Consider the following 10,470-nt stretch of genomic DNA (forward strand, 5'->3'; position numbering starts at 1 on the left):
ACATACCGCTCCTCTGTGTGCTGTTAGACATAGAACTTCCTAACATAAACCTGGGAGACAGCAGCTGATGGATCTAAAAGAGGCCTTTCTTCAGCTCTTGAACACTATTACTATTTTAGGTCATCAGCTGGATTCTCCCATTATACCAACGCTGCATCATATCCAGTATCAAGCTCTGGTTTAATGTGAATAGTAAACAGAGTATGGAGAGAATGACTCAAGATGCTTTTTGGGTTGGAATTAGTTATTGTCAAGTCAATTTAAGAAGTCAAATTAATATTGCTTCCAGTGATAATAATTGCAAGTACAAGGCTTATACTTGGTTAGCAAATTACTCTTAACCTTTTAAAATGCATCTTTCGACCAGTTGTTCAGTTGATTTATGTTGACAATTTCAAATGCATTGACATGGTTCTATGAAATATTTCAGATTTCAAATTTCCCATTTCCAGATGTTAACAGGTGAGACCTGCTGGTATGTGTAGTGTAGAAATGTTAGTTGTTGGGGGTGCTGTGGAAGTGCAAGGGAAAAGCACAACCCGCGTATTGAGCCTTGGTCCTCGTGGTGATGGTCGCAGGTTCGATTCCCGGCCTGGTGACATTTGCTGCATGTCTTCTCTCTCTCATTACCCACTTTCCTGTCAAACTACTTCCAAATAAAGGCCACTAGAGCCAAAAAAAAAAATATAATGTTAGTTGCAGACAATATCTTCTGAGTGACAATGTTTGCCGTCTATTTTCCACACATGACAGCACAGCAGCTCCGTCAGTCATCATGTACAGAAGGCACAGTATTTCTCAGTCAGCAGTGACACCATGGCTATATTGGGACCAAGCTGAGACTTAAAACTTTGGCGCTAATTTTGGACAGCTTCGCAAGTAACATAAGGAATATCCATTAAATCTAATCCCCCAGCACCAGACGCAATCATCCCAAGTCAAGTTCTTTCTAAAGGGTTCGCTCTGATTTTTGTTTGCTTTGTTCACGGTTGAATAAGTGCCAAGAACTTGATGTACACCAGGGGAACTGACTGTCTTGGATCATTTTGCCCAAGTGAACTGATATGAATATTCTCATTAGATTTTGACATCTTAGAATGAGATTAAGCACTCGTTCGATAAAATCCCTCCGTCTTGAAAAGGAGATTTTCCTTTAAAGATATTAAGTGTCAGCCAGAGAAGAAAATATTTGGCTTCTTCTCCTCTCTCAACCCAGTAGTCTCCCCACCCAGCATTAAAGTTGAATAAACAGTCTCTCTTTCTCACTAACAGTATTTTTTTGTTGTTTATCAATGCTGGCGCCAGATTTAATAAGATGATTTAGTGTAAAAATAACTAAAATAAATATTAACTGTGACTTTGTTCACAGTTTGTCACATTTACTTTCACTTTTAGCTTTAACTCATAAGTAGCTTTCTTGGATATAAATTTGTTTTGATGGCTATGGTTTTGAAAATAAGGGATGTATTTCAGAGAAATAGACATTTGGGATATGTGCTGTACTTGATATAACTGGAAATGGAAACAGATGTTTATTAGTTCCATGCAGAGTTGTGAAAGAGCTTGAATTTAATAATTGCTTTATAGGTGGAATTTAATAATTACCAACATATTCAAAATTCAATCGATTCCATTTATTCCAATCCAGATCAAATCATATACGGTCCTAGTCAATACTAACTGATGAAGATTAATGTAAAATGGTCCATGGCTTTCTGGCTTCAGGTAGAAATAAAAATCAGAAATGATTGGAGTGCACTTTGTCCACCCTATTTGCTTTGATACCCTAAAGGCAAATTCACTGCAACTGATTGCCTTTAGAAATCAGATAATTAGTTAATAGAGTCTATCTGTGTATATCTGAATTCTAACATGTACAGCTGGTCTGTGAAGGTCTCAGAAGTTTGTTAAAAACTTGGGCTACTCTGGTTTTTCTATTTCTGTGTAATCTATGTGTTCTTTGACACAATAAAATTACCATTACCAAAACATCCCTATCAACTTAAATTGACAGGCCAAGAAGAGGAGAATTAAACATAGGAGTAATCAAAAGACCTATTTTAACTCTAAAGGAGCTGCAGAGATTAATTCAGGTGGAAGAATATTTTGACAGGGCAAATATTAACTACTAAGTGTCAACTAGTAGTCAAAACTGCTTAGTTTACTGAAACACTATTTCCATGGTGGCACACAGTGGTGACAGAGCTTTAAAATTATGCATATGTCAGTATATCTGTAAAAGAGATGGATCAATGTGAGTGTGCTAATTTCTCTCTTGTGTTTCTCTCTTTTTGTTGCTCCAGTACTGGACTAAGTGTCTCTTACTTGAGGATTTCTGGGATACCTCACAGCTCCTGGTTACTTTGGCCAGGATTAAACTTTCATTGAGGCTTAGATGAGGCATGTTCAAGAACGGTGCTGCTATTTCTGTACACAGAATCAGATCTGTGTCGGTATCAATAATAATGTTGCACAACAAAAATGACCAACATTCTAATTGTTTTTCATGAAGGGCTAAACTTTTATGGCCAAGATTTTTGTATTTCTGGTTGAGCATATATCTGGAGTATATTTTTACTCAGTTTTGCCTCAGGCTTTATATTCTTACCATACGTGCTTACTAAGTTTACTGGCTTGTTTCTGAAGGTCCTGTGTTCTGCACGTTCAGATTTGATATTCTTCCTTCTTGATTTGCTTCAAATCTATTATTCCAGCTCAGTGTATCGTAGTAGATGATTTGTCCTTGTTTGCTGTATTGTTTTACTTATTTACTTATGTTGTCAGGTGTGAACACAGTGAAAGACAAACTGTCTCTTTTATAAAGGAAAACGGGTGGGAGGGTTTATCTGCTGATAATTCATTAAATTAGAATTTTTAATAAAGTAAGGGGGTCTTGTACACATGAAACGTTCAACTTTTACAGTACTCCATTCTTTTAATATATCTTCATGAAGACATAATTACCCCATCATGTACTATATACACCTCCAAGGCTCCATGACTAGAACTCGCCAGACCACACCAGATGGTCGTCTATTTTTTTCGCTCTTCTGTCTGTTCAGTTTTTAATGACTGGTTCCCAAGCTGAGCACTGAGTCTTAGTCTGAGGATAACCATCAGCAGGTTTGATCAAACCCGAGAGCTACAGACAGACTTTGCTTTAAGAAATCAGGTGTTACAGAATTGTGGGTTCCTCTGGCATTTCTCACCACTGAGAGACCACTGTGACTCAGTTGCAGTGAACACAGGCTGCTGGCTTTCAAACAGCTACCCAGAACCATACTGGAATGTCTCATCATGAGCGTCTCAAATGAACTTCACATTATAGCTTTCACTTGGCCACGCTAGACTCAGTTAAAGGTGTGGGAATCATAAACAAAGCGGGGCTCTATACTCTCTGCTTTTAAACACAAACTTATTTATTTTCATCTTGATGGTATGAGAGGAAGCATTAAAGAGAAAGCTGAAAAGTATTTTAAAAAAGAATGATTAGTGTGATAAAGAAATCTTAGAAATCCCCATATTGCCAGAGTTTCTTTCTTTGAGCCCTACAGTGTCAACAGTCAGCCTGTAACCAGGAGAACAGAAGCTGAGCAGAAAGTGCATACCAAGAAGTTTTATAGCACCAAGGAATGGAAAAAAATATTGAGTGGCCTTTGACTTTGGACGTCACAAAAAGCCCCCACAAGTTAGCTGTCTTCTCTGTCAACATTGTTTGACCTTGCTCACACCAGAGAACCCATATATGGATAAAGATACAGTGCTGTGATAAAGTATTTGCTCCCTTTCAGACGTGATTCAGCTTTTGTCACATAAATAATCCAGTAAATTTTAACATTGGAAAAAAAAGACCTGCGTAAACACAAAATGCAAATGCAGGTACCAATACCACCTACATGAAAACAAAATCTCTCAAAATCATTAATTAATTGTCATTGACCAGATTTCTTGGCAGTTTCACAAATCACACCCAGGCATGATTATTGTTTGGTCTAATTAACATGAAGAAGATTTATTGCTGGTTAATGCTTAATAATAATTGTGGTTGCCAAGGGTAGAACAAACAGTTTTACGGGGCAATTACTTTCTTAGAATAAAGAATTGAATGAAATCATCACTTGAAATCTGCTTTTTGTGTTTACAACAGCTGTGACTGATTTTAAGATTTGTTTAATGATTAGAATGAAGAGATCGACCATTGCAAGCCAGTTATTTGTTGGTGTTGGTTTTTCCATTTTTTATGGTTGTATTATGTAATATTATGTATAGATTTATGTGGAGATTATTTGATTCTACAAATATCATCCTGTCATTGCACAAAGCTCAGTCAGTTTTCAGTCCAGAATGCAATGAATGCAATGAAATCATTGCAGATTTTGTAATTTTGCAAATCTGTGACTTATATTTGCATTTTTTATTTTTATTTTATTTACTTGTTATTTTTTTAATGTATGTACTTACTTGTCCCTTTAATAAAAGTGATGATGATAATATTCAGGTACATTAAAGAAATAGGCACCAAAAAGGAAGCAAACACTTAATACTCTGTATCGTTTTAAAGATTTTCCCACTGATTGCAATCATACAAATACCTGGACCTTTAACTTATAGCACAAATGACTAAAGACAAATATTGTAACGGAGATGTCCTCAAGATGCAGGGCAGTTCTAAGCTGATATATTAGATAGTTAGCATGAGTGGGAGAGGATATCCACAGGCCCAAAGGAAAGGACAGTAAGCTTTTATGTCAACGATGAGTCCTGATCCCTGCAGGAGGAATTTCTCTGCTCCTTATCTAGAAGTAGGAGGAGTTCAATCTCCCTGTAAACAATCATTTACTGTACTTCCCCGTAGACTTCCCACAGTAGGCACAAATAAGTGTCAATGTTGGGTTTATAAGGCAGAGTGTAGCACAGATTGACAGTGTCTGATTAAATACTACTGCTTTGACCTGTCTAGCCTTTTGAGAATTTAATTTTACAGAAGAATTGCAGCTTGGCATCCCACATGAGTGTGAAATGAATCGTGACAACCCCTCACCCCCACCTATCCTTTGGCCCCTTCCTGCTCTTTTTGTCTAGGCTGACTGAGCAGCATCAGATTTGGCTGATGGTCTTGTCTCTCTGTACATCCCATCTGAAGGGGAAACGAAAACAAACCATCTGGGAGGAGCGTTGTAGAGGCCACAAATATGTCTCCATTATGACTCTTGCCCACATTTGTGTTTGCAGCACTGCCAGCTTTGCCTTTCTGTTTTTTTGTTTGTTTGTTTGTTTTTCTCAGTTGCTCATCTTGTGTCGGTAATGAAGTTGTTGCTCCAAACTGCTTCTCGAGAAAGGCTTCTTATCTTTTCAAATTTTTCCAAAACTTACTTTTTAGGACCTGCCATGAGAGAATGTTTCTTGCACTGTCCCAAAAGTATTTCTTTGTGTCCTTTTTCTGACTTTTCTGAGAATTACTACAATCAGAAGGATGATAGATCCTTTCATTTAACAGCAGCTATTTTGTTCTGCAGCATATTCTTGGTCCTGGAAAAAGCTTCTTATCTTTAGAGCACCTGCAGCTGCAATTATTGACCTTTGTGCCCAAGGAATTTGATTTAAATTGTTAAGATTCAGTCTAGAGGAAACAGTCTGAGGTGATGAACAAAGTTCCCATTAGCCAAACGGGAAGTTTAATGAATTGCACAAGACCAGCGAAAGGAACACTTTTGTAAAATTTATACCCTTAGTGATAGATTTAGGATTGCCCAGTGAGGCTGGAGTCAAAATGTCACAACCTTATTGCAACTATCCATCAAGCAAAATGTTGTTTCTGACTCCATGCCCTTGTTACAGTTCCATTTCATCTTGCACCCCCAAGTAGACAACCCTTACTGCTACCTGTATATATAGTGCTGGAACATTACTGTGAATAAGCCCACCATCAGTAGGTCATGGGTTTGGGTCAGATTACAGCTTGGGTTGCACCAATCCTGAAGCCCCTCTTTTGGTTTTCGACCATTGCCCTGCATGGACCTATCTAATTGCACGGATACAGTCCTAAAGAGCCAAGAGGTTTTCTCTAAATATAAACTCGGATGATGTCGGCAGAATCTACTCGACAAGAAGCCCGCCTGCTCTTCCCAGAGCTTCACCCAGTGGCTCTTCCCCCAACATGAGGAGACAGCTGCCCCTAAAATGTCCATGCAGTGTGCAGTTGGCATTGCATATAAAATAGACATTAATGTACGAGAACAATAAAATGACCCACTGATTTCTATATAGAAATCGAGGTTTACAGAAAGTCTTCATGAGTACAATGTTAATGAAGTACAGTTTTGTTTATCTTATCCTCTTATTTGCACCATGCTTCTCAGAGGTTGACTATATTGTGTTGACAATAACAACACTTTGAAGAAGTATTCATACCTATTTTCTTTTACAATCACAAACCTTTATCAGGATTTTCTGTGACAGAACAACACAGTAGTGCTGTCAAAAGCCAGGAGGAAGGTGGATGGAGTTAAATAACACGCTGGAGAAAGCAGAAGGCATTGTTGGTTTACCTTGCAGCAGGATGACAGCCCTAAACATACAGGAAGAGCTACAATGGAATTGTTGTTATATGAAAGCATACGTGTTAGAATGTCTCAATCCAAATTCAGACATAAATCTAACTAAGAATTTGTGACAAGGTTTGAAAATTGAATTCTACAGATGTTCTCCATCTAATATGACAGTCTCAGTTGTTTGTTTTTCTCACTGGGCAGAAATTTCAGTTTCCAGATGTTTAATACTGGTTCAGATAAACTCTTAAACTGGAGATGTTTTTCCTGTGATAGGTGGTCTTGCAAAAGATTGACTCAGGGGTGCTGAAATCATGCATCCAGTTGCTATCTTGTGTTGGTCTATTACATGAAAATTTTAATCAGGCACACTAACATTTGTCATTGTGACATAGAAAAATGTGAGAAAGTTTAGTGGGTGAAAAATGCATTTCCAATGAACACTGCAGGCTATGGTGATACAATATCAAATTAATGAGCCATTTTGAAAGGGTGCTATTTATTGTCTGGGAAGATAATGTGTTTTACTACTGCCACTGTTTTATTACAATTTAAGATTTAACTCTGGGTTTTTAAAAAAAAAAAAAAACACAAAAAAAAAGACTTCCACAATCCCTTTGTGTTAGGATTAGGGTTTAAGTTTGACTCAGAGTACAACTAAAAAAAATTTGTGACCTCAGAGTTGTGCCCATGTAATTCTGGATGCCATCATTTTTAACAGCCCTTTTTATAAGCATGTTTGCAGTAAAGTGATGCATGGTTGAGAAAGTTTTGGGAATGATAACGCCACTAATGTGCATGCTTTTACCTGTTGCTGCACCTGTCCCACACTGCTGCTGACCCACTTCAGAATGCTTCATCATGATCCTGAGAGGTAAACAAAATTCCAGCATGTTAGAGAAACCTTGCATCTGACTGGAAAACCTCAGGTTAGGCTGGAAGCTTATCAAAAATGAAACTGAGAGAAATGAAGGGGGATATTCCCTCAGGTGAATTTCCCATTTGAAGGGGAACATTATTCCAGGGATTAATGGCTCTCGGAAACATCAGAAGTGTCTGGTTTTCTTTACCCCAAAAAATGCCACTGGTATTGATTGGTAGTGGCCCATTGTTTTAATTCCAGTTTAAAATGAACCAAACTGTAGCTTAATTTCATTGTCATTGTCTGATCTAGTGGAATGCCATAAAGTGCTTGTGAGGCACATTTTTTCCCCCACAAAATTATATGTCAAGAACTTTTTCTTTTTTTTTTCACTTCAGCAGCAGGGAAAAATAAATGTCTTTTGGCTGGGCTGTGGCTTTCCTAAAGGCCTTGAGCCTTAAATATTGAAGGAGTTTATGCTGTTCTCATGATGTGCAGGATAAAATAACATGAAAGAATTTAAATTTATGACCTATTTACTTTAGCTTCGTCGATTTTCATCAGATTTCCCTATGGAATGTATCATGGAACTTTTTCAGTTCATTTTCAGCAGTCTTTGGATGTTGTTCCAAACTATAATAAACCCTGTGCTTTATTCACTGTGCTAATGTACTGCAGGAACACACAACATGGCTCATTTCCTTTCTCAAAGTGCCACAGGAAATCCATCCAACAATTTTAAATGAAAGAGATTTTAAGATAACTAAGTTCAAGCAGACCGCCTTTTATTTGCTTAACTATTACCAAAAATATGCTGCTGGGTGTTTTACACTAAAATACAAACATCTAGCTGTCACAAATCCAAAAACTATGTTGTGCATTTTACAAGGCAACATCTGATTTGTATGTTAAAGATTAAAAGAGTGTTTTGATTGTACAGAGCTATCAAACATTTTCAAGATGAGACACAATGTGAGAAAATAAACATTTTCAAATTCTGATTTTATTTACTTAACACAAAAATGCAATTGATTTCCATCCTTGCTAAATTTTAAAATAGATATAATTAACCACACTTTTGGAAAATTGACTTTAATTTTACTGTACTCAAGCTTGAAAACTACAACTGATAATATAAAGAAATGAACTAAACAGAATCTGTTTGACAACATAAAGTAGTTCAAAAGATGCTAAAATGCAACACATCATGCCCCGACCTAAAACTAATTCAAGAACAGCTGAGAAGCAAAATTCATGACATGTATTAGTATTTCTAAGGCTTTAAGTCTGGCATGAACCAAATTGAGAGTTAATATCCGCAAATGGAGAGGCCACACTACCAACATCACAAAGAACCCAAAACATCATCCAATGCACTGCCATCCATAGTGTTCCTGATTCGAAAATAAGAAAAGTTATGCAATAATAACATCAGTGAGAGAGTTCCAGTCCACTGCTGGCCAAAGAGAACACAAAGTCCTCAATTCTTGATTCAATTCAGAGATTTCTCTAGACTTCCAGGAAAAAAAAAAATTCTATGTAATGATCAGTCAAAAATATAACTTTTGTGCATTTTCTTATATTTGGTGGGGGGTTTTTATTCAGAAACATAACTTCAGAAAAAAAGAGCAGAATGAAGATTTTGATGTGAACTAGTAAAAATTTGCTCATTTAAATCTTATCGAGATGCAGTGGCTTGACCATAGAAAGGGCATTCAAGCTTGAAAGTCCTGCAGTGTGGATCTTACAGAAATACTCCAAAGAAGATTGGGCCCAAATTCCTCCACAGCTCTTTGCTAGTTGTGAAAAACTTCCACCTTTGACTTTTAGGTCAAAGGTAGAAAGGTGGAAACAAATGTGACATTGAAGTAATTACATTTTCACATTTTACTCAACTTATTGTGGTCCAACAAAAATTTATTTGAGGACATCAAACAAAAATTTCAATTGTTTGTATGATGTCCTCAAATATGTGACAAACTATAGCAAAAACCGAAGAAACATGTAAGAGGACAAAGCTATGTTTTCATGGCTTTGTATACCAACACCATGACCATTTAGCATGAAAGTAATGGCTCCATGAAGTTCTGGTTACCTAATATTTATTCACATCGAGTTATTTAAGCTATAAAATAAAATACAAATTAAAAAGATTTTTTTTTTTTAAATACATTGTCAACAGAGGCTACTGAAATGCAAACGTCATAAACATGGACTCAGAATTTTTTCCTTTGGCCACAAAGTCTTTCAATCATATCCAAAAGAGCAACACTAAAATTAGCAGGAGAAAGCCAAACCAATACGATGACATCCTATATTCAGTCTCCACCCCTCGTTTCAAATGATGATATTTTCTTTCTCTTGGTTAAAGTCTGAAGATCGGACGGCTCACTTAATCCTTTACTAGTTTGAGTGTGATTGCCAAAATAATCTATAAAACTGAGTCTAGTCTGAACAGGACAAAGAATATTTTAGGAGCGCTATTTAATGCTGTTAGATCCAGAACACTTGGCACTATGTCTAAAGTCTTGATTACAGACCAAGGCAGGTGCACGAGAAAGAGAAGGCAGTCCTAAAAATACTCTTGAGGATCCTTGTGGCGACTAGAAGACACTTGGGGTATCCTTGGTCCTCCGAGTTGATTTTGTAAATATATTTTATTAAAGCAAAGCAGGTGGGCGCTGCAATCAATACATTTCAAAATCTATTGATGCATACTTAATTTTCTTTTTGGTGTGTGTGTGTGTGTGTGTGTATAATCAAATACTCTCATTTGGCAGCATGAATATCAGTTAACATTTCCCATATGACAGACAGATTAGAGACTAAGCTGCTGTAATTGAGGTTTAAGCTCCCTCTTGTCCTCACTGATATCTGATACAATTTCAGGTAAACACTTGGTTGTGTTGAGCTCCAGTGACTTCAAACAATGCACCCCGGTGTCAATAAACTTACAGAAAGCATGTCTTCTACTCCAGACTGTTTATCAGTCCTTTACCAACACCACACAGATGTGTTCAGACACAGTGGTGCCACCAAGGCAGGGCCAGGGTGGCATTG

Source organism: Gambusia affinis, linkage group LG08, assembly GCF_019740435.1.
Source record: "Gambusia affinis linkage group LG08, SWU_Gaff_1.0, whole genome shotgun sequence".
NCBI classification, from domain to species: Eukaryota; Metazoa; Chordata; class Actinopteri; order Cyprinodontiformes; family Poeciliidae; genus Gambusia; species Gambusia affinis.